The sequence below is a fragment of the Onychomys torridus genome, chromosome X (assembly GCF_903995425.1).
Source record: "Onychomys torridus chromosome X, mOncTor1.1, whole genome shotgun sequence".
NCBI lineage: Eukaryota > Metazoa > Chordata > Mammalia > Rodentia > Cricetidae > Onychomys > Onychomys torridus.
This window is the reverse complement of record NC_050466.1, coordinates 15,232,209-15,258,779: the sequence shown is the minus strand read 5'-3', so window position 1 is coordinate 15,258,779 and position 26,571 is coordinate 15,232,209.

Sequence of the window (26,571 nt, the reverse complement as noted above, 5' to 3'; positions counted from 1 at the left end):
TTACCCCTTTAAACAAAATTTCTTCTGATAGTAATTATCATTAGATATTAAAATGTCTAAGTTATTTTAGATTACTCTTCTGTACATATGCATCAGTTTTTCCTAATTGATCTTTTCAATGTCATATTTGTCTCCATTTTCCTGAATGCTGACTTCATTTGGGGAAAATTATATTTATTTATTGCCTATTATATGAAAAGAAAAAATAAAAGCTTTGGTTAAATTCTATGATCTTTTATTCTACTCCACATGAATTTGTTCGGAGATCATAGACCAAAAAATATATACTTGGCTTTTTTACTGTCTAAGATGACTTTGGTTGTAAAGCTATGCATTTTAGTCAAAATTTGAGAAAATTTCAGTTTAAGTCTAATAAAAAAGAATGTTAGAGGACATCATTACAAACTTAACTGCTTCTCTTCATTTTCAGATGTCTCTCAAATTCTTGAATTCTTTCTATGTCTCTGACTGAAAACATTAAACCAAGGTATTGCTCATCCCCAAAACACATTGGAATGAGGATTGCAGGCTATGTCTTCTCAAGACAGTTGTCCTAACATATCATTAGCTGTGACTAAGAGAATTGGATAGAAGCAAGAACACCAAGATTATCTACCTGTTCTTCTGGTGTACATCATAATCCACTTATTATTAAATTCCATGCATTTTGGTTCCTTAAGAAAATATAAAACAGAGGTTATATTCCTTTAAAGGGTTATGCTGATTCAAGTTTAAAAACGGATACACTTAACAGAGTTTCTACTGTAAAAATTAAGAAATAATTATGTCCATCAATGGAATTCATAAAAGATAGTTTTTATTTCCACCTCATCTTTCTAGTCATGTGAACTAGGAAGTTCTTTAAGTTCAATATTCCACAAAAAGAACATGATATTATACATATCCTGTGAGATTTTTATGGAGATCATAAAACAGTATGACATAACTCATGTGAAGTTCTCCCAAGATAGTAAGTATAAAATATTATTGATGATACTCCTCAAATTCCTTTCAAAATATTTAACACAGTATGTGCAAAATGTAAGCAAAACAATTACCACTTTCCTTCCATTCTTCATCAAACAACATGAAGTTACCTTTATTTTCTGACAAACTAAACCCCTCATGAAAAAGCACAGAATAGAGATCAGCAAAATGGCTCAGAGGCTAAAAGCAGTTGCTTCCAAGTCTGAGAACATAAGTTTGACAATTAGAGTACACATAGAAAGAGAGAACAGATTGCTGGAAGTTATCCTCTGATCTCCACACATGTGCTGTGGCCCATATGCATACACACACACACACACACACACACACACACACACACACACACACACACACACACACATATTGAGAGAGAGAGAATAAATAAACGTATTTTTAAAAATCTTGAAAAAATAGAAGATGCACAGAATAACTCTCACAATACAATCCATTAATTTGTGTTGGATTGGAACAATATTTCGTAATATATTTTCATGGCCAAAGGAAGAAAAGATATGGGAAAGAACTTCAATAAATTATAACATAAAAACCAACGTTTTTTTTTTCCAAAAATGCTTTCCAAACTTTTCAAAAGTCAACTGCATTCCAATTTCAGTCAAGTATAATATGATAAACTCATGAATTATGAGGTTCATTCATATTGTATGATGAAATGTTTCTCAAAGAAAGTAAGTTACTCAAATCCATATGTTTGAATGCCTTAAAATATATAGATCACTGAGACATTGAAAGACTTGCCTGGAAAAATTGTGGCCAAAATTCCTATATGATTACAAACAGAAACTAATTATTTGTGGATACTTTTAAAAACCTGAACATTTTTAAAATGGAAAATTTAATATGATAGTTAGATACACTATAAACAAAAGTACATTACAAATAGTAATATGATAGTATGATTTAAAATTATTGCTTTGAAGGCATAATGAGAAATATAATGTGATTGTTTGAATAGCAATGTCCCCATATATTCATGTGTTTGAATGCTTGGCCTATAAAGAGTGGCACTATCAGAAGGTGAGCCTTTGTTGAAGGAAGTGTGTCACTGTGAGAGTGGGCTTTGAAGTTTCATATGTTCAAGCTATGCCTAGTGTAGCATGCAGTCATCTTTTGCTGCCTCAAGATGTAGAACTCTCAGCTCCTTATACAGTACCATGTCTGCCTACATGCTGCCATGTTTTCTGTCATGATGATAGTGGATTAAACCTCTGAAACTGTAAGCCAAACCAGTTAAATGTTTTCTTTTATAAGAGTTGCCGAAGTCATGGTGTCTCTTCACAGTAATAGAAACCCTAACTAAGACATATAATTTCAAATATTTTCTTTTCCAAATTATGTACACAGTGGACTATAAAACATTGAAAATGGAGAGAATAAAAGAAAAAGGTTGCCCACAACTCAGTCAACTACCATTAATATAAGATTCATTTTAAATAAAAACAATGATTTGCATTTGTTAGCAAAAGAAGATTCTAATTATGTTAATGAGTGATTTGATTTGAAAGATTATTATACAGATCCAATACATTTGATGGCAAGGGATTTATATGACTCCACTGAAGGTTAAGGGGGGAAAATGATAACAGTTTTACTAAGTCAAGATAAACTCCAACTCTTGACATCATATTAATGTGGTTTCAATGGTTCCAAATATTAGTCAACAAATGGAAAAATATAACCATACAAAGATTTGTATACCCATGTTTATAGGAGCTTGGTAGACAGCCCCAACTAAAAGTAACAACTGTTAACCAATAGGAAATGTTAAACAGATTTTAATATATGCAATGAAAAGAATTATTGATATACATTTAGAAATATATATGCATCTCATAATTATTTGAAAAGTGAAAAATAGGAGTACATTCAGAAAAATTACATTAATGTAAAACTACAAAATACCAGGCAACCTATACCACAGGAAACAAATCAGCAGTTTCTGTAGGGGTGTGGATGGAGTTGCTATGGAGATAGTCAGAGATCATTGTGGTAGGAGGGTAGGGAAGAATGAGAAGGGAGGATGGCAAAGCAGAACTAGTAACTTCTGAGGTTTTTAAACTTTATTTTATCTTTCATTATGGTAACTATTTACAGATGGTGACTTTTGTCAAAATGAACATTTTAAGTGCAAATAGTGAGTCTATCACATATCGGTTCTACTCCAATAAAGCTATCAAGATAGAACACATTCTACATACTGCTCATCTTTATTTCTTTTAAAAGGGAACATGTGAAGTGGAAGTCTGCTCAGCATACAATGTATACTTGGAAGAAAATGACCTTATGTAACACACTACAATGTACAATGAATGTACTCAGACAAAAAACTTTAAATTGTATAAATAACTTTAAATATTTTAAAAAGTTTATCTAAATAAACTGAAAAAAATGAGCCATGGGGGTCAAGGTCATTACAGGGGAACCCACAGAGACAGCTGACTTGAGCTTGTGGGAGCTCACCAACACTGGAAAGACAGCTAGGGAGCCCGCATAGGACTGACCTAGGCTCTCTGCATGTGTATCACAGTTGTGTAGCTTGGTGTGTTTGGGGGCCCCTATCAGTGGGCAGTACCTGTCCCTGGCACTTGAGCTGGCCTTTGGGAACCCAATCCCCAAGCTAGGTTGCCCCATGCAGCCTTGATGCAGGGATAGGAGCCTGGTACTGTCTCAACTTGATGTGCCAGGCCTTGATGACTCCCATGTGAGGCCTGCCCATTTCTGAATGGGGAGGGAGGAGGAATGGATGGGGCAGTATAGGGAAGGTGGCAGGGAGGGGTCACAAGAGGAGTGTGGGGGATCAGTGGTTGGTATGTAAAATAAATAATAAAGAGAAAATAAGTACAATGATTTGTTGTTGATATTTGTGAGACTTTTGAACATTTTGTCTTCTGTCCTGTAATACTCTACAAATAGCTAATTTGAGAACATTATTTGTTCCTCCAGAAAGAATGAATATATAAGAACATTTTCTTGCTTAAAGCTAGAGTTCTTTTAAAGTTTTTATTTATGTTTTAATCAGTTAGTTTTGCTTTTCAATGTTTGATAATTTCAATATACATAAAATTTCATATATATACATATATATATATATATGTATATATATGTATGTATGTATATATATGACCATATATATGTATGTGTTTTGGTCAAATTTAAACCCTTACACATTCCCTGCTGAGTCTTTCCATACCCCCACCACATTTAATTCTTATTCAAGATTCTGGTATTTTTGGGTGATGGTGGTGGTGATGATGATATTTTGTTATTGTAGTTGTTTTGAGATAGGGTCCTGGCTGTCCTGGAACTCACTCTGTAGACCAGGCTGGCCTCAAACCCACAGAGTTCCTCCTGCCTTTGTCTAAAGAGTGCTTTGATTAAAAGAAATTTTTCTTTTTTTTAATTAAAAATATAATCAAATTTCTTACCTGTCTCCTACCTGCTACACTTCCCATGTCCAACTTATACCTCATTTTTAATTTTTTAAATTATTTTTTCAAGACGGGGTTTCTCTGTGTAGTTTTGGTGCCTGTCCTGGATCTTTCCTGTAGATCAGGCTGGCCTTGAACACAAAGAGATCCTCTTGTCTCTGTCTCCTGAGTTCTGGGATTAAAGGTGTGTGCCACTTCTTTTTTAAATTCACAGATTCCTTTTATCACTGTGGTTATAAATGAAGAAATATAAAAATACAGCCTGCTGAGTCTGGTCAGTGTTACCTAACTACTAGATATTGGATTACTAATTGGAAGTTCATCCCTGGGGAAGACTAAGATGAATTCTTCCTCCCTTTCAGCAATTGTTAATTGCCTGTAGCTCACCTAGGGCTAGGGCCCTTTGACTTTGCTCCATCTACATAAATAAGGGAAATTACATCTATTAAGAGTCTTTGATATCATTTATTTGCCTCTTTCACAATTGTGTGAATGCTATGTATTAAAAATCAACTGGCTCTTGTGTATGAACACTTACACACACACACACACACACACACACACACACACACGTCTTTTTATTTCTCTTGTCTTCTGCCTTCATCTATGAAATTTTATAAAACCATGTGAATGGGGTTACAAAGAAAATTCCATTTTGATTACTCCCACTGTCGTCCAGGTTGTTCATGTAGATCTCATCCATTTCTCTGTCATCGAGTGATCCCTGTGTCTTTCCTAGGGTCCCGTTTTCTAGGTAGCATCCCTGGAGTTGTGTAGCAGTCTAGTCATCTTTGTTTTACATCTAGTATCCTACTATGAGTGTGTACATACCATGTTTGTCCTTCTGAGTCTGGGTTACCTCACTCGGGATGATTTTTTCTAGAGCCTGCATTTGCCTGCAAACCTCATGATGTCATTGTTTTTCTCTGCTGAGTAGTACTCCATTGTGCATATGTACCATAGTTTCTTTATCCATTCTTCAGTTGAAGGGCATCTAGGTTGTTTCCAGGTTCTGGCTATTACAAACAAGGCTGATATGAACATAGCTGAGCAAATGCCCTTGTGGTATGATTGAGCATTCCTTGGGTATATGACCAAGAGGGCTATAGCTGGATCTTGGAGGAGATGGATTCCCAATTTTCTAAGGAAGGGCCATATTGATTTCCAAAGTGGCTGTACAAGCTTGCATTCCAACCAGCAGTGGAGGAGAGTTCCCCTTGCTCCACATCCTCTCCAGCATAAGTTGTCTTCTGTGTTTTTGATCTTAGCCATTCTGACAGGTGTAAGGTAGTATCTAAGAGTCATTTTGATTTGCCTTTCCCAGATAATTAGGGATGTTGAGCAATTCCTTAAATGACTTTCACCATTTGAGCTTCCTCTGTTGCGAATTCTCTGTTTAGTTCTATAGCCTATTTCTCAATTGGACTGTTGGGCAGAGAGCTTAGGGGAGCAGGAGATCCCAGCTGGTTCAAGAACAGAAAGGGAGAACAAGGAATAACAGACCATGATAAATGAAGACCACATGAGAACAGGAAGAAGCAAAGTGCTAGAGAGGTCCCTAGAAATCCACAATGATACATCCACTGTAGACTACTGGCAATGGTCAAGAGAAAGCCTGATCTGACCTAGTATGGTGATCAGGGGTGTGATGGGGGAGGACAGGGGAACCTATGGCTGATGTGTAAAATTAAAACACAAATATAATAAATTTAAAAAGGAGTTTAAAAATAAATAAAAATAGAATCCAATATGCTTAAAATTAAAAAAAATCCATTTTGAACCAAAAGACTGGAAATATCTCCTTTCAATGCTCACTGAGATATTCAGTGATGCTTTAAGTCATTTTGAGGCTCTCCCATTTTATTCCAAGTGACCTTGGAACATGATAAGTTAAAAATGCAAGTTTGGTTATTTCCTATCTGCTTAGGACAAAGAAAATTCCTTATTTCTACACAGATAAAAACTTCATAGGATGTTTCTCTAAGTGTTTGATTTCTGCCTTGCTGATGTGGTAATGTGCTAGACTCTGTGTGTTTAGATGCATGAATTTAATTTGGAATAGATGGGTGGAAAGAGAGATTTACCAATGGACTGGAAGAGGAAGTGTTTATGAAACATTAAAAAATCCCCTCAGAATGCTTTATAATTCTTGGCAAGATTTATAAAGAACTCCCACTTTTAAAATAAAAGATTTATTGAGATATAATTCAAATAATAAAAACACAACCTTTAAAATATGTAACTCAATATTTGAGGCTTATTTGAAGTTATATAAAATATCATCAGCCACCTAATTGCAGAAATCTTCAGAAATCATAGGATGGACTCTTATATGCACCACCAGTCACACTTTTATGATTTATTCTTTATTTTGAAAAATTGTAATATTGTCATTCATAGCCCCTATCTCTACCCCCCCCCAATTCCCTCATATGCTCCCAACATGTCTCTCTCCCAACTTCCTATCTTTTTAATGTAACTCCCAGGGTTCAGTTAGTGCTGCTCTTACATGCATGGGTATAGCACCATCCACTGGAACATGAGAAACCTACCAGTGGCCAAATCCTCAATAAAGTATGATTCTCCCTCCTTCAACAGCTGTCTACTGCCAATAATTGCTGCTCAGTTAGGTGTGAGGTCTGGAAATCCTCTACCCCTTTTATTCTGGGACTTTGGCTGACTTGGTCTTCTACATGTCATATGCAGGTAACCACTGCTGAAGTGAGTTCATGATTGTAATAGCCACATTGTGTCCAGAAGATATTTCATAGCAATTCTCTCTATTCTCCAGTTCTCACACTCTTTGATTTCTGCCTCCTTTTCAGAGATATTCCTTGAGCCTCAGAAGTGGGGGCATTAATGGAGATGAGCTGTTTAGGGCTGAGCACTCAGTTTCTTATTTTCAGTAATTTATCCAGTTATGCCCCTATGCACCAATTACTTCCCTCTGCAAAGCTTCTCTGATCTATAACTTTTCACTCCTTCTCCCCATACCCCATACCAAATGTTAATCTACCTTCTGCATGTATAAATTTAACTACATGTACATTTTTATAAATGTAATTTTATATATAATTTATATGCATACATTGTCTTTATGACTGTTTTATTTCACTTAACATACTTTTATGACCCACCCATGTTGGAAAACATATATTTCACTTTTTATATTCAATATGTGTATCAATACTACATTCATTTTTTGCTAAATAACAATTTCTATCATCTGATGGACAACACTAAATAATAAGTAATTGTGTGATACCACATTTTGCTTGTCTGTCTTGATCACCATTTCAATTATTTCTAATTTTGGCTGTTACATAATAAAGCTCTATAAAAGTTTTTATTGAAGTCTTTTTAAAAGATGTTTCCAACCTCTGGAAAAGAAATTGCTATGCTATCTGACAACTCTAAACTTGACTTTTTCAAAGATTAATGAAATCCTTACCTTTTTAAAATATTTATTTGTATTAGTTTAGGTGTATAAATATTTATCCTACATGTATGAATGTGAACCATGTGCATGTCTGGTGTCCAAGGAAGTCAGAGGATAATTCTGGATTGTAGTTAGAGTTTTCCTGCCTGGCCCAGTCAGGACAAATCTCTCTTACCCGCTAGTCCCACAGTCGCTCTGACCCAACATTGTTTAGAAACTGTATGGCCGTAGCAGGCTTCTTGTAATCTACTTCTTTTATCTTAAATTAACCCATTTCTGTTAGGCTATACTTTGCCACATGGCTTGTGGCTTACCAGTGTCTTTACATGTTGCTTTTCATGGCGGCGGTTGCTGGTGTCTCTCTCCAGCCTTCTACTTCCCAGAATTCTCTTCTCTCTTGTCCTGCCTATACTTCCTGCATGGCCACTGGTCAATCAGAACTTTATTTACACAGAGCGATATCCACAGCACTTCCCCTTTTCTTTTTTTTAAGGAAGGTTTTAACTTTTACATAGCACAATTACGTATAACAAAACAATTATCAAGCAAGAATTATAGTTACAATATTAAAGAAGATATCCTATCTATCTTATATTTGTGAGTCTAAACTTTTATATCTAACTTATCTTTTATCATAATTGAGGAAATTATAACTATCTAGCCTTCAACCACATCAAAGTCCTCAGAAGGATATAATATTACCTGAGAACCGGGAGAAGGATGCAGGCATTTTTCGGGAGTCTTGCAAGAGTAGACAGAGACAGCTGGCAGCCTGGACAGTCACCTAATGTTCCTTTGTAAAGTTGGGGAATTTGTCTTCAGCCCATAGGGCTAGAGTCTCTCGGTCACTTCTCTCAGTCGAAGCAGGAACCTGAAGGACCATTTTGTCAAGCAAAGTTTAGTGGTCACCTTTCTATGGGTCCTGCATGTCTAGTTGATCAAGCAGTCCAGGCAAGAACAGTTTCTTGCCCAAATGGCTATTTTTGCCAAGGTGAAGATAAGATATGAAGTGTCTTCAATGCCCATCCTCCTTTCTGAAGTAAATTGGTGCTGCCAAGAGCAGACATGTCTCACTGTCCAGAAAGGCTAAATTTTAAAAATATTTTAAATGCCATATTCTGTAGGTCTTTGAAGTATTTGAAGATTACCTATCTATCTGAAATATCTCTATGTATACGTAGAAGACTTAACTAACATGGCTCTGAGTATGATTATCATGGATGACTAATTATCAATCTATTTTTAATTATCCATTACAATTTAAAATGAGCTATATAAACATAATACCTTAAACAAGAGTAGAAATATACACACAGTATAACAAAATTAACTTTAAGTTTGTATCAATAGACTAAAATCTATACCAATGTAAAACGTTTTAAACAAGTTGTTGCTCTTTAGAAGTAAGTTCCCTAATCTACCCATTCATCCTATTATATCTATATCATATCCCCTTTTCTTCTTTAGAAGGAGATTTCATTTATAATCAACCTGCTTTAAATAAAAATATTGTTTTTTTTTTTCTGTCCCACACCAGAGGGCTCTTCTGATTTGGGACACAAGAATCTCTTAACATTTTCTTTTAACAATGTGCTTGGGCTTAGAGTAGGAGTGAGCCAATTCCATCTCCAAAGCCAGCTGGGAATTTGGGCGTAGTTTTTCTTACTACTTCCTGCTTGAGGTGGGTGCTGTATCTCATGGGGACATAAAGAAAATTTTAGGATTATGGAGTAGTCCGTGAGGGTAAACCTCTGAGCCAGTTGCCTTGAAACCATTCTGGATGTCAGATCATCTGGGCCATGGTGTCATCGGAGACCTTTCAGGTAGTCTTGGCTGATTAAACCTAATGTATCTTAATCTGGAACAAATCCACAGCCTCTGGCTTTCTGTGGAAACAAAAGCAGAGACTCTTTTCCAAAGCAACATATCTTTATATCCAAATTTTGAAGTCAAGGTACCTTTAAAATTTACATATTTGTTTAACTCAATAGCTTTTATGATCAAATCTTTGTCTGTTAAAAATCCCAAAGACAAGACAAACCAGATTCTCTGTGTAATACCCATCTTTGTAAGACTGAAATGCTGCTGTGGCTGCTGGCTCCGCCCACCTCAGCTTCCCAACATGGTGGTGGTACAGTTTACTGCCAGCTTTGGGTCTGGAGCCATGTGTACCATCAACTATCAAAGCAGTGCATAGTCCAGAACCTTTTTTTTTTTTTTCTTTAACTAGCAAAGGCTAATTCTACCATGTAGCAGAGTAAAGTGCCGCTTGTAGACTCCTCATTCCCATCACACTGCAGGTCAGATACACATGCCAGGAACTTGAGAGAGACAACTAGGAAGCTGTTTTTAGCTCTGTCTTAGAATCTTTTTTCTCAGGTTTTAGGTGGAAACTCTTGCCAACACGTTGGGCACCATTTGTAGTTAGAGTTTTCCTGCCTGGCCCAGTCAGGACAAATCTCTCTTACCCGCCAGTCCCACAGTCGCTCAGACCCAACCAAGAAAGCACACAGAAACTTACATTGTTTAGAAACTGTATGGCCATAGCAGGCTTCTTGTTATCTACTTCTTTTATCTTAAATTAACCCATTTCTGTTAGTCTATACTTTGCCACATGGCTTGTGGCTTACCAGTGTCTTTACATGTTGCTTTTCATGGCGGCAGTTGGTGGTGTCTCTCTCCAGTCTTCTACTTCCCAGAATTCTCTTCTCTCTTGTCCCGCCTATACTTCCTGCCTGGCCACTGGCCAATCAGAACTTTATTTACACAGAGCGATATCCACAGCACTGGATCTCCTGGAAGTAGACTTTTGTTGGGGCCTGGAAATTGAGCTTCAGGTTCTTTACAAAAGCAACAAGTGTTGCTCACTTCTGAGTCTTCTCTCCAATCCCCAAACTCTATTTAAAGTAAAGAAATGGATGAGATCTACATGAACAATCTGGATGACAGTGGGAGAAAACTGAGGTTTTAACATCATTACATACAAGGTAAGTTAGAATGAACCACAGCCACTTCACTATACTATAAACATTAGAACTTGACATTTATCCATCCTCCATCTAAATAACTGTTAAGTCTTTTTCCTTCATCATATTCTACTCATTTGGCTTTTCATGAACACTTTATTAATGTTGAGGATTAAAACACTAACATGCATTTTGAAGCAATGCTTGTATTATAATGCTTATCAAGATTAATTAACTGTGACTATTGTGGGGTGCTGTGTAACATTTCCATATGTACATAAAATGACATGCACTGATCAAGTCTGTGCCACTTCACTCTTAATATCCAATATTTGGAAGGGTTGTTTAACTATCTATATGTTGGCTTCTACATATTTAAAAACCTGCAGTACTTTTATTTATGTGTTTGAATATTTGTATTAATATAATAATCTCCAGTTTTATCCACTTCACTGCAAATGACAGGGTTACATAACTTTTATGGCAGAATAATCTCTATTGTGCATATATTTCACATTTTCTTTATCAATTCATGTGTTCATGAGCACTTAGACTGGTTCCACATAGTAACTATTGTGGATAATGAGGCAATACACAAGGGAATGCAGATGTCTCTTTGGCACGCTGATTTCATTTCATTTTACACACCCGGTTGTGAAATTACTAGATCATTTGTGTCTTGTTTTCTCCTCTCTCTCCCTTATTTCCCTTCTCTGCTCCTTTGCTCTGGAGAATGTAACTTATAAATGTTTTTGATAAGAAGTGAATTATGAAGAATAATCATAAAGAGTTTGCACGGCTATAAAAACAGAGTGACTTCTTCTTGTACCACTTAAAACTCCTGTGATTTGGAGCAGATTAGATATTAAGTTTCTCTGAGCATCAGTTGTTGCTTTTTTTTTACTTTTACTTTTGTACTGAACAACCTAAAATGGGCATGAAATGAGACTACATGTGCAAAGTTAATAGTAAAAGAATGTAATAAATCTAATCTTTCTATATGAAGTTAGAGGCAACCATCCTTCAGTCCACTTAGTACCACTCTTTCCGTTTTTACTTGTATTTTATTAACTAGACTTCTAAATACAAATTCAGTTCATTTCAGTGGATACTTTTGGCTTCTATTTTTTGTCAGGTAAGGTACTAAATTTTGAAAACATGAATAACAATTCTTCTCTCGTATATTTTGCAGTGTAGTATAACAAACAGTCAAAATCTTCCATGCAGTCTGGTGACTGCTTTGATACAAATGAACAGAACACAATCATCAGAACCTGACTAGGGAGAAAAAGATTCAGTGACAACTTCTAGAACCATGTTTTCCAAAGAGAAAATAGTAATTCCCTTAAATATGGAATTTCAGAAATCCAGAAATTCCTTACCCTTAAACATAAGGCTGTTCATTGGTCATGGGCAGCAGCACATCAGACCTCTCATAAATATATGTAGCATCTCTTCCAACATGCCCCACCAAGCAAGGTCTTTTTGGACTCATTCTGTAGAATGAGCATTTCCACTGCAGTTTCAAAGATGAGGATTTAAGTCTAAAACATTAAAGAGTTGCCTTATGTAGTTTGGTAGTTGTTACTCTTGGGACAACAGCTGAGGTGGAAACAAGAAAAGCAGCTTCAAAAATGCAAATGTTTGGGGCTGAAGGGATGACTCAGTGGTTAAGAGCCCTATTGCTCTTCCAAAGAACAGAGTTTGGTTCCCAGCATCCAAGTCGTAAATCACATTTCAAGGGATCTGATGTCCTTTTTGACCTCAATGAGCAAGTACACACACACACACACACACACACACACACACACACACACACACAATTAAAATAATACAAATACTTATCTCACCACCAGTGATTTAAATCAAAATCTTTAATGATGAGACCAAGATAACTAAGAGCTCTCCAAGTAATGTAAATGCATAATGAGTCTTAAAAACAAGGATGGTGCATAGGTAAACAGCTTTCCCATCGCATGAGCTCTCCTGGTGGCTCAGCTGACAAATTTGAATGAGCCGTTTCACATTTTCTGTCCTTAATTTTTCGGTCTGCATTATGAAATAATCTCTAAGTTCTTACATTCTCATATCATGGCTTCCTCTCTGGGCAGTATTTCTCCTGCTCATTTATTGAAGTACATATTTTGGTATTTTGATTGCTTTATTGTTTACTTTATCCAAGCACATGGTTATTCTCAAATTGATTTATAGTGTGGAAGAAAATTAATGTTTTCAAGGAAAAACGTTTGGCCAAAGCCAATTTTCCAAGATGTATGTGATGAAATCAAACATAATAACACTTCAGAGAACAGTATTTTATGTAATGAGAAAATCCAGATTTTGATGTATTGGAAGAAGTTATTCTCCAAGGGGTTGTACACAATAGATGGAGAAGAGTTAGAACATCCAGACTTCCAACCTATTTAGAACATAGTCCACCGGGAATGCAATCATCTCTGTTCATAAACATGCTTTATGATTATATTTCTGGAAAGGTGAACTGATTGGGAGGATTTGCTGATTTGTATCGACTTTAGGTATTCATCTTCTAAAATGCACCCCAAATAGAAGCACATATCATAATACTGCCTACAGTTTTTAATGGGAATTAATGTTGTTAACCATATTTGTTGCGTAGATATTAAAATTGTTTTAATGTAGAAGATCTGTGGTCTACAAAATGCTATTGGGCTTAAGGATGCATATCTGTGCTACATGTTTTGGAATCATCTGATCATCTCCCATGTGTTCCCAAGGAAAGGATATAGTTGATGAGTCAGATGGCTTGCCAATTGTTCTGTTCCTCGGGGTCAATTAGCAATGCTGTACATAGAATGCCATCCAATGATAGCAGAAAGAAGTCACGGATTGAGGATATGGCACAATTAGAAAGAAAGAAGAACTAGAAAAAGTCAAACAAATATACTAGCAGATGAACTGAAGTCAATGCAAGTGAGGATGAGGAATACTGGCTTCTCAATGAGCTCATACATTTCCAGATGCAGATAAATTGGTTCCAAGACTGAGACAATGACTTATGGAGCATGGATGACTGGTTGAGATGTGAGAAATCATGGAGAGGTTACCAGTCTGAGAAATGCCAACACCCCTCCCAATTCAAATCTGTATACACTAGGGCAAGTATATTTATGTTCTTGAAGAATAAGCATGAGTTTTGCCATGAGATTCCAAGTCTCAGCTATAAAATTGTGGCCTAGAAAATATCATCTTGTTTACTGAAATACTTTTTCAATTGTAAAACATAAGCAAAGTACCAATCTGGTGACATTGTTGTGAAGATAAATGATCATATGTAAAAAGGTGCAGAATAAGTCTTGATGTATTATAGGTATTTAATATATGATAGTTCCTCTGTTGTTGGTTTGTGTGTTGTTTGTTTGTTTTTATACTCATTCCTGGGTTGTTGGCAGAGCCCCAGAGAATAATATTTTGTAAATAGAAAGTATAAATAAATTGATAAACATATTGATTCACTCTGACCTGAGTTACAAAGACTTTTGAAATTTCTTGGCAATAAATTTAGGTGATAATTTTTACCTTCCAGAGGAAGATGTCTTGAAAGAGGATTTAAAAATTGTACCAGATTAGTTAAATGTTTATAATTTTCACTTCAGTTGGATCCCCATCCCAAGTAATTTAAAGGAAAATAATAGTTACTGGTTGTGTTGTTGTGTCTTTATGATTTAGCATCCTCTCTCCTATCATTTTTGGTGTTGGAAAAGAAGTATTACACCTGTTTGTCCTGCATGCCATTGGACAGTCCTCAGAAGTATTATGTATATATTTTGGAAGATAAATTGAGAGGAAGAATAAAATGAAGACAAATTATTATTTATAGTTAGTTTCTTTGAAGATACTATGAGATATAGAGGTCTTAATGGTATAGTACAAGAAGAGCACTCACAGCATAAAACAGTAATATATTGTGGTTTTGTCCCTAAGGTTCAACTTTAGAGCTTGGATCATAAATCCACTTGCTTCCCTGTGTGCCTTTCCTTCATAGAAAATAAGTGTTCAGAATAAATGTACTTTGTGAGTCATCAGATAAAGGCTCTTATCACCAAGCCTGACATGACAACCTGTCTCCAATCTCTGACACCCACATAGTAGGAAAGAACTAACCTCCATATGTTGTTCTCTGACCTACATATGTACTGTGGCATACAAACCCACCTAAAACAACAATAATAATAAATAAAATAAACATAAAATGTATAGTGCATTCTTGAATAAATAGCGATCATTGTAGAGACCCACAGAGGTATCCTAGTGAGAACTTACTTAGAGTCTGAGAATCTGAGCTTGCTTCACCTAGCAGGAATGTGTAAGGGGATGATTTGACCACAGGAAGGGTTACCAGGTGTTTGGAAGAGTCTATATTTGGCTGTGTGATGTGCTTTGATCTAGCAAGGAGAGGTCTTTTGCCCTGTTCCTTGTCATTGTTATAAAAAGCCCTTTTGAATAGACAGATGGGGCTGGTGGATTTTGATCCAGGTCCTCCTGAAGCTATCCTGTGTTTCTGTCTCCTCTTCACCATCTTTCTTTCCAAAAGTTTCCTCTCCCTCTTTCCTCCTCATAGAAACCCTTTAAAAGGTGGGAGATGGCCTTCCACAGAACATGACTTATAATCTCATTTTATAAGACATATCACAATAATAATCTCATAATCAAAAATGTAAATGTGCATTTTGGGGATTTAGCTCAGTGGTAGAGCGCTTGCCTAGCTAGCACAAGGCCCTGGGTTTGGTCCTCAGCTCTGGAAAACAAAAGGAAAAATGCAAATGTGCAAATAGTTACATAATGTCTTCCATGGCTTGAAGCCCTAGTTAATGACTAAAGTTAGTAAATGCTCAACATACATTAGAATACAGGTCAAGTTGATGTATCTTCAATACTACACTTACAGCTAAGGCTCAGGGGACATCATGGACAAAAGGTGGAAAGATAGATAATAGCCAGCGGACAAGGATGTTTTCTGGGAGATTGTATCTTTCAGATATGATAGGGAAGCACCCACTATGAAATCTCAATATGGCTGCTTGAACAAGACTTGAAAAGTAACAACACCATTTGAGACTACAGCATGGATAAAGGAAATCACACAAGGTTCAACCCCTAGATGGAGAACTACAGGCAATTAGTTGACTACAGAGAGAGGATAATCCATATTTCCCAGGGATGAGGCCCCTAAATGCTTATCCATTACCAAGTGATCAGTCATAAAGGTACATGTGTACTAATTGTAGTCAGCATGTTTTATTTATATATTAATTCCTTTTTATAGTTATGTAACAGTAATAATTGAAGAAAATGAGGTCATGAATATGAAAGGGAGTTGGGAGTGGCACAGGAAGCATTAGAGAGAGCAGAGAAATGTTCCAAATACAGTACATATATATGAAACTAAATCTTTGGAAAAGATATGTATATATAAATCTTTCCTTTAAGAAAAAATTATGAGTATTGGCAATATAGGTCAGCTGCACCTGCTGTATGAGATGCAAAACAAACTATTTGGAATATTCTTGCATACATTTGAAATCAAGTCTTGAGGATCTGGCATTTCTTCTTTGAAAAAGAAAAAACATCTACTGCTAGCCTTCTTAGCAGGTGGTCTTATAAAACTTTAGTTAATATCTCTGAACCTCAATACCCTTGTTTCTTTCAGTTCTGGCTGTAATAACAAAGTGCCACAGACTGCATGGATTATATATAATGTTTTTGCTTTTGTTTTTTCAAGTCATGGTTTCTCTGTGTAGTTTTGGTGCCTGTCTGAGATCTTGCTCTGTAGACCAGGCTGGACTTGAACTCACAAAGATCCACCTAGCTCTGCTTGGGATTAAAGGCATGCACCACCCCCCCCCAGCCTATACATTATGTAATTTATTGCTCAACCTCTAGATAATAGAAGTCTGAGTGCAAGGTACCAACACAGGTTCAAATGGGGGTCCTTTCCTCAGTTACAAGATACTTTCTGTGTCCTTATAGAGAAAAGAACAAGAAACGTGTTTGGGTTCCTATTGTAAGTATCAGATTCCTGGGCATTCTGCAGGCCCTCTTAATACTGTCCATTTCAGGTTTATTATTTCAGTAGATGAATTGCAAGAGGACACTTACACTCTCAAAGATTTCACGCACGGTATATATGTTTATATTGGGAGTAACTGCTAGAAGCTAGTGAGGCAGAGGCAGGACCTTTTCCCACTACCCAGAATACCCTGGGACCTTCCCCTTCTGACCATGGGTTAACTGCATATTCTTATTCTATCAAATATGGCTGGGGGCCTCCTCCCTGTGAACAAAGATGCTCAGGATTTTTCCTTTGCAAAAGGTAGTCTCATGACTTCCCATTCCCAAGAAGATTTTCTCAGAATTCCTCCTTTCTCATGAGACCTCACACATTCCTTGCTTATTAAAGTTGTCATGAGAACTACCCTACATCATACTGAGCCTTCATCCTCCCCCTACCAATAATTAGATTTTACCCACCTGTTTAAGAGCGTATAGGAACCACTGTCTTTGACCCAAGGAAACTCATGCATTTCTTTTATTCCCTAGGAGGCATTAGACATGCTCTTTTGAATGATGCTGCATCATACCTTGTATTATTATTTCACAAATCTTCAAGCATTCCCTTAAGACTTTAAAGAAACTCCAACATATGATACTCCAAATAAGGAAGATGTAAACCTTTCACTTTCGACAATGGTGGCTAGGGAAATGCATTACTCTATGCTGGTTTGAGGGCCTAGTTCCTAAGTGTAGAATTAGAGACTGGATCCTATGCTATTCTTTTCAATCTGATCACTAGAAATCAAGTGATCCCATCATTGCTGCTCAGATATGGACTATGAAGACAAACTGAAAGAAGAGGCAACCTAGCCAGGGACAGCCATCCAGGCTCTTTGAAGAAGGCAATAGTTGCCACCTGAACTCTCTGAGATTCAACACAAGATATAGCAATTCTAAAGTAGGGTTGGAAACTGAAGTACAGTGATGGGAACTTCCTTCATCAAATAAGGTATCAAGGACATTCACCTTCAACATAATTGTGCATGGTACTTCTCCTCTCTCTCCAAAAGTTTTCTAACTCATAGCTTTGCCCCACCAGGTGTCAAAGTGTTCTCTTTCTGACCATGGGCCCAGTGATTCTTCTTCTCAAGTTACCTCACTCCTTTTACTTAATTGAAGATAATGACAAACCTTCCTCCTAGGACAAAGAATACTAGAGAGCTTCCCCATTTGTCCAAGGTGGTCTCAAATACTCATTTTGTGGAAAAGATCGTCAAACTTTCTGTGTCTTTGCAAATGGGCCTAAGTCATTTCCCTGTGACTAGAGAGGGCTGAGACCATGTATTCCTTACACCAATTCCTCTGTATAAGTGAAAATAAGATCTTCCCACATGCAGTTCAGTGTAGTGCAAAAGAGGGTTATGATTACCTCCTTCCAAGCATAAAGACTAGAGAGATCCCATTTTTCCCTATGAGTGTCTGGACACAAAGATGAATGAGACCTCAGAATTGGCTCCCATGGCCAAGGTGGTCTTATTCCTTCACTCTGTACTCAATGGCGCTTCAGATCTAGCCTCTGACCTTGGGATGCACTAGACAACTCCCTGCCTTCTAAGTCCACCTTACATGTGACCCTTGAACTCATATTACCATAGTGCCAATCCCTGTAACCAAGATTGCTAGGCAAACACAATTGTCACCAATGGCACTTCACAAAATTCTATGTTCAGATCAGAGGGAAAACTATAGAAAGCTAAAGTTAATAGTCATGCTATCTGCCCAGAGGATGATTGTCAGAAACGCAGTGTTCTCATCTTTCATTGATGGATAAGCACAAATCAATACAACCTTGAGGAAACATCAAAGTCCAGACACTCATGCATCATGTTCCATGAGTGTTGTAATGGCTTCTTGTACTCTTCCCAACAATTAATGTAATATATGGATCATGGGAGCTTGGAAGAGCAGTTGGAAGCACATGATGCAGAACCACAGCATCCTCCCAACATCCAAGATAAGCTTGGCCGTTCCCTTCTGCACAATGGAGTGATTGTATCTTGTTATTTGATTAAACATGGCCAGGTACTTTCTTTCTAAGCAAGGCAGTTCAGAATGAACCTCAGAATTTTCCCCTCTGTATATGAGCTCCCCAAACTATCCTTATTCTCAAGGCATCACACACCATGCCCTATTGATGAAGGGTTATCAGAGCTTTCCTTTGGATAAAGTGATTGTCAGACCTTTCTGCTATTACAATTAATACCCGAGAACTTCCCTCAATGTCCAAGGAGGGTTATAAGAATGACTGTCTTGCCCTTTTCCAAGACTGCAGGCAGATACTGCAGTCTCCACACCCTGCCCCCACACCAGTCTGCCTCTGACACCAGCCACTTCCTGAGACTAAGAGACCAAACCCCAGCTCCTGTTCACCCAGGAACTGCCATCTGAACGAGAGCTAGACCTGAACATTACAGAAAGGAAGAAATAGAAGAAAAAAACCTTATAAGTAACATCATGAAGAGGCTAGAGCCTTATATAGAAGAAATCAAAAACAAAGTAGAGGAACAGACAAAAAAATGGGAAGAACGCTATAAAAAATTAGATGAAAGGACAATTAAAGCAGAAGAAAACAATACATCCTTGAATGAAAATGCAAGGAAAACAATCCAAGAACAGAGGAGTGAAATAGAAAAAATGAAGAAGACACTAGCAGAAGGAATGTTGGAAATAGAAAATCTGAGTAAACAAATAGGAACTTCAGATACAAGTATAACCGACAGAATGTAAGAGATGGAAGAGAGGAACTCTGGTGTTGAAGATAGGGTAGAAGAAATAGATTCATCAGTCAAAGAAAACACTAAAACCAACAAAGTCATGACCCAAAATGTCCAAGAAATTTGGGACACCATGAAAAGACCAAAACTACGAATAATAGGGATAAAGGAAGGAGAAGAATACCAACTCAAAGGCACAGAAAATATATTTAACAAGATCATAGAAGAAAACTTTCCCAACTTAAAGAAGGAAATACCTATGAAGATACAAGAAGCCTATAGAACATCAAACAGACTAGACCCCCCCAAAAAAGTCCCCTCGCCACATAATAATTAAACAACTAAACATACAGAATAAAGAAAGAATATTAAGGGCAGCAAATGAAAAAGGCCAAGTGACTTATAAATGCAAACCCATGAGAATAACATCCGATTTCTCAATGGAGACTTTGAAAGACAGGAGGACCAGGATAAATATAATGCAGACACTAAGGGACCATGGATGCCAGCCTAGACTAATTTACCCAGCAAAACTTTCAATCATCATAGATGGAGTGAACAAGACATTCCAAGACAAAACCAGATTTAAACAATACTTATCTAATAACCCAGCCCCACAGAAAGCACTAGAAGGAAAATCCAGCAAAATGGACTTCAAACTAAAATCAATCAAAAGAGATGATGAAGGACATTACATACTCATCGCAGGAAAGATCCACCAAGATGAAGTCTCAATTCTGAACATTTATGCCCCAAACAGAAGGGCACCCACATATGTAAAATAAACATTACTAAAACTTAAATCACATATAAAACCCCATACATTAATAGTGGGAGACTTCAACACCCCACTTGCACCTCTGGACAGATTGGCCAAGTTGAAATTTAACAGAGACATAATGGACTTAACTGATGTTATGGCTCAAATGGACTTAATCGATATCTACAGAACATTCCACCCAAACAAAAAAGAATATACCTTCTTCTCAGCACCCCATGGAACCTTCTCTAAAATCAAGCACATACTTGGCCACAAAGTAAATCTCAACAGATACAAAACAATTGGTATAACCTCCTGTGTTCTATCAGACCACCATAGTTTAAAGTTAGATTTCAACAACAGAAAGAACTACACCAATCCTACAATCTCATGTAAACTGAACAATGCTCAACTGAATCACCAATGGGTTAAGGAAGAAATAAAGAAAGAAATTAAAGACTTCCTAGAGAACAATGAAAATGAATACACCACATACCTAAACTTATGGGATACTATGAAACCAGTGCTAAGAGGGAAATTCAGAGCACTGAATGCCCACATAAAGAAGCTGGAGAAATCTCACACTAGTGTATTGACACCACACCTAAAGGCCATTGAACAGGAAGAAGCAAAGTCTCCCAGGAGGAACAGATGCCAGGAAATTATCAAATTGAGAGCTGAAATCAATAAAATAGAAATAAATAGAACAGTACAAAGGATTAATGAAACGAAATGTTGGTTCTTTGAGATCAACAAGATAGACAAGTTCTTCTACAAACTAACCAAAAGACCGAGAGAGAGCATCCAAATTAACAAAATCAGAAATGAAAAGGGGGACATAACAACAGACAATGATGAAATCCAGGGAATCATCAGGTCATACTTCAAAATCCTCCACTCCACAAAACTGGAAAATCTAAAAGATATGGATAATTTTCTGGATCGGTACCACATATATAAGTTAAATCAAGACCAGACAAACCATTTAAATAGTCCAATAACCCCTAAGGAAATAGAATCAGTCATTAAAAGTCTCCCAACAAAAAAAAGCCCTGGACCTGATAGATTCACTGCAGAATTCTATCAGATCTTCTAAGAAGACTTAATACCAATACTCTTTAAATTGTTCCACACAATAGAAGCAGAGGGTATATTACCAAACTCCTTCTATGAGGCTACAATTACCCTGATTCCTAAACCAAACAAAGATGCAACAAAGAAAGAGAACTACAGACCTATCTCCCTCATGAACATTGGTGCAAAAATACTCAATAAAATTCTGGCAAACAGACTCCAAGGACACATCAAAACAATTATCCAACATGGTCAAGTAGGCTTCATCCCAGGGATGCAAGGGTGGTTCAACATATGAAAGTACGTCAATATAATACACCATATAAACAAACTCAAAGAAAAAATCCACATGATCATCTCACTAGATACAGAAAAGGCATTTGACAAAATCTAACACCCCTTCATGATAAAGGTCTTGGAGCGATCAGGAATACAGGGAACTTACCTAAACATAAGAAAGGCAATCTACAGCAAGCCAACAGCCAACATCAAATTAAATGGAGAGAAACTCAAAGCAATACCCCTAAAATCAGGAACATGGCAAGGCTGTCCCCTCTCCTTGTACTTATTCAATATAGTTCTTGAAGTTCTAGACAGAGTTATAAGACAACATAAGGAGATTAAGGGGATGCACATCGGAAAGGAAGAAGTCAAGGTCTCCCTATTTGCAGATGACATGTTAGTATACATGAGTGACCCCAAAAATTCAACCAAGGAACTGATACAGCTAATAAAAACCTTCAGCAAATTGCAGGATACAAGATCAACTCAAAAAATCAGTAGCCCTTCTATATACAGTAAACAAACAGGCTGAGAAGGAAATCAGAAACACATCACCCTTTACAATACCCTCAAATGTTATAAAATACCTTGGTGTTATGCTAACTAAGCATGTGAAGGACCTATATGAGAAGAACTTTAAGTCCCTGAAAAAAGAAATTGAAGAAGGTGTTAAAAAATGGAAAGATCTCCCATGCTCCTGGATAGGCAGGATTAACATAGTAAAAATGGCAATCTTAACAAAAGCAATCTACAGATTCAATGCAATTCTCATCAAATTACCAACACAATTCTTCACAGATCTGGAAAGAATAATACTCAACTTCATATGGAAAAACAAAAAACCCAAGATAGCCAATAGAATCCTGTACAATAAAACAACCTCTGGTAGAATCACAATCCTTGACCTCAAGCTCTACTATACAACTACTGTAATAAAAACAGCTTGGTACTGGCGTAAAAACCGACACGTGGACCAATGGAATTGAATTTCAGGCCCTGATATTAACCCGAACATCTATGAACATATAATTTTTGACAAAGAAGCCAAAAATGTACAGTGGAAAAAAGAAAGCATCTTCAACAAATGGTGCTGCAAATAGATCCATATCTGTCACCGTGCACAAAACCTAAATCCAAGTGGATCAAAGACCTCAACATAAATCCAGCTACTCTGAACCTGATAGTAGAGAAAGTGGGAAGTAATCTTGAATGTATTGGCACAAGAGATCATTTTCTAAATATAACACCAGTAGCACAGACACAGAGAGAAACAATCAATCAATGGGACCTGTTGAAACTGAGAAGCTTTTGTAGAGCAAAGGACATGGTCAACAAGAAAAAGCGACAGCCTACAGAATGGGAAAAGGTCTTCACCAACCCCACATCTTACAGAGGGCTGATATACAGAATATATAAAGAACTCAAGAAATTAGACATCAAAATGCCCAACAGTCCTATTAAGAAATGTGTAGTTAGAGTTTTTTCTGTCTGGCCCAGAGTCAGGACAAATCTTTCTCACCCACCAGGCCCACAGATGCTCAGACCTAACCAAGTAAACACACAGAAACTTATATTGCTTACAAACTGTATGGCTGTGGCAAGCTTCTTGTTATCTACTACTTCTATCTTAAATTAACCCATTTCTGTTATTCTATACTTTGCCACGTGGCTTGTGGCTTACCAGTACCTTATCACTTTCTTCTCATGGTGGTGGCTGGTAATGTCTCCCTGTCCCAGCCTTCCACCTCCCAGAATTCCCTTCTCTCTTGTCCTGCCTATACTTCCTGCCTGGCCACTGGCAAATCAGAATTTTATTTACACAGAGCAATATCCACAGAACTTCCCTTTTCTTTTTTTTTAAGGAAGTTTTTAACTTTTACATGATAAAATTTTAGAAAACAAAACAATTATCAAGCAAGAATTGCAGTTACAAAATTAAAGAAGATATCCTATCTATCTTATATTTGTGAGTCTAAGGTTTTATATCTAACTTATCTTTTGTAATTACTGAGGAAATTATAACTATCTTGTCTTCAACTACATCAAAGACCTCAGAAGGATATATTATTACCTGAGAAATGGGAGAAGGATGCAAGTAACTTTCAGGAGTCTTGAATGGTAGACAGAGACAGCTGGCATCCTGGATAGTCACCTAATGTTCCTTTGTAAAGTTGGGGCATTTGTCTTTAGCCCACATGGCTAGAGTCCTTTAGTCATTTCTCTCAGTGTCCTGTAGAATTTCTGGCAATTTCCTCTGTGAAGCAGGTACCTGAAGGACCATTTTGTCAAAGTTTAGTGGTCACCTTTCTATATGGGTCTTGCATATCCAGTCAATCAGGCAGTCCAGGCAAGAACAGTTTCTTGCCCAAATGGCTATGTTTGCCAAGGTGAAGAAAAGATATGAAGTGTCTTTAATGCCAATCCTCCTCTCTGAAATAAATCGGTGTTGTCAGGAGCAGACATGTCTCATTGTCCAGAAATTCTAAATTTTAAGAATATTTTAAATGCCATATTCTGAAGTTCTTTGAAGTATTTGAAGATTACCTATCTATCTGAAATATCTCTATGTATACCTAGAAGACTTAACTAACATGGCTACAAGTATGATTATCATAGATGATTAATTATTAATCTTTAATTATCCATTACAATTTTAAATGAGCTATATAAACATAATATCTTAAACAAGAGTAGAAATATACACACAGTATAACAAAATTAACTTTAAGTTTGTATCAATAGACTAAAATCTATACCAATGTAAAACATTTTAAACAAGTTGTTGTTCTTTAGAAGTAAGTTTTATAATCTACCCCTTTTTCCTATTATATCTATAGCATATCCCCTTTTCTTCTTTAGAAAGAGATCACATTTATAATCAACCTGCTTTAAATAAAAATACTGTTTTTTTTTCCTATCCCACACCAGAGTGCTCTTCTGATTTGGGACACAAAAATCTCTTAACCTTTTCTTTTAGCAATATGTTTGGGTTTAGAGAGGGAGTGAGCCAATTCCAACTCCAAAGCCAGCTTGATAATTTTGGGAAATTGGGCATAGTTTCTCTTACTACTTCCTGCTGAAGGGGGGCACTGTATCTTATGGGGACACAAAGAAAATTTTAGGATTATGGAGTAGTCCATGAGGGTAAACCTCTGAGCCAGTTGTCTTGAAACCATTCTGGATGTTGGATAATCTGGGCCATGGTGTCATCAGAGACATTTCAGGTGGTCTTGGCTGATCAAACCTGATGTATCTTAATCTGTAACAAACCCACAGCCTCTGGCTTTCTGTGGAAACAAAAGCAGAGACTCTCTTCCAAAGCAACATATCCTTATATCCAAATTTTGAAGTCAAGGTATCTTTAAAATTTATATATTTATTTAACTCAACAGCTTTTACAATCAAATCATTTTTTTGTAGTTAAAAATCCCAAAGACAACATAAACCAGATTCTCTGTGTAAAATCCATATTTTTAAGACTGAAACACCACTGTGGCTGCTGTCTCCACACACCTCAGCTTTCCAACATGGGGGTGGTACAGTTTACCGCCAGCTCTGGGTCTGGAGCCATGTGTGCTATCAACTCTCAGAAGCAGTTCTATTAAAGCTGTGCGCACAGCCCAGAAACTTTTTTTTTAACTACCAAAGGCTAAATCCACCACACAGCAGAGTAAAGTGCCGCTTGTAGACTCCTCATTCCCATCACATTCCAGGTTAGAGGCACAAGCCAGGAACCTGCCATAGAAGCTCAAACTGGCAGGCTGCTGCTAACTTGAGGGAGACAACTAGGAAGTGGTTTTTAGCTCTGTTTTAGAATCTTTTTTTTTGGTCAGGTTTTATGTGGAAACTCTTGCCCCACGTTGGGCACCATTTGTAGTTAGAGTTTTCCTGTCTGGCCCAGAGTCAGGACAAATCTCTCTCACCCGCCAGACCCACAGATGCTCAGACCCAACCAAGTAAACACACAGAAACTTATATTGCTTACAAACTGTATGGCCATGGCAGGCTTCTTGTTATCAACTTTTTCTATCTTAAATTAACCCATTTCTCTTAGTCTATACTTTGCCACATGGCTTGTGGCTTACCAGTACCTTATCTCTTTCTTCTCATGGTGGCAGCTGGTGGTGTCTCCCTGCCCCAGCCTTCTACCTCCCAGAATTTTCTTCTCTCTTGTCCCACCTATACTTCCTGCCTGGCCACTGGCCAATCAGAATTTTATTTACACAGAGCAATATCCACAGCAGAAATGGGCTATAGAACTAAACAGAGAATTCTCCACAGAGGAAATTCAAATGGCTGAAAGACATTTAAGGAATTGCTCAACATCCCTAATTATAAAGGAAATGCAAATCAAAATGACAGTGAGATACCACCATACACCTGTCAGAATGGCTAAGAACAAAAATATTGAAGACAGCTTATGCTGGAGAGGATGTGGAGCAAGGGGAACTTTCCTCCACTGCTGGTGGGAATGCAAGCTTGTACAGCCACTATGGAAATCAATATGGTGCTTCCTTAGAAAATTGGGAATCCATCTCCCCCAAGACCCAGCTTTAACACTCTTGGGCATATACCCAAGGAATTCTCAATCATACCAGAAGGGCATTTGCTCAGCTATGTTCGTATCAGCTTTGTTTGTAATAGCCAGATCCGGGAAACAACCTAGATGTCTTTCAACTGAAGAATGTATAAAAAAAATATGGTACATATGCACAATGGAGTACTACTCAGCAGAGAAAAACAATGACATCATGAGGTTTGCAGGCAAATGGATGGATCTAGAAAAAATCATCCTGAGTGAGGTTAAACA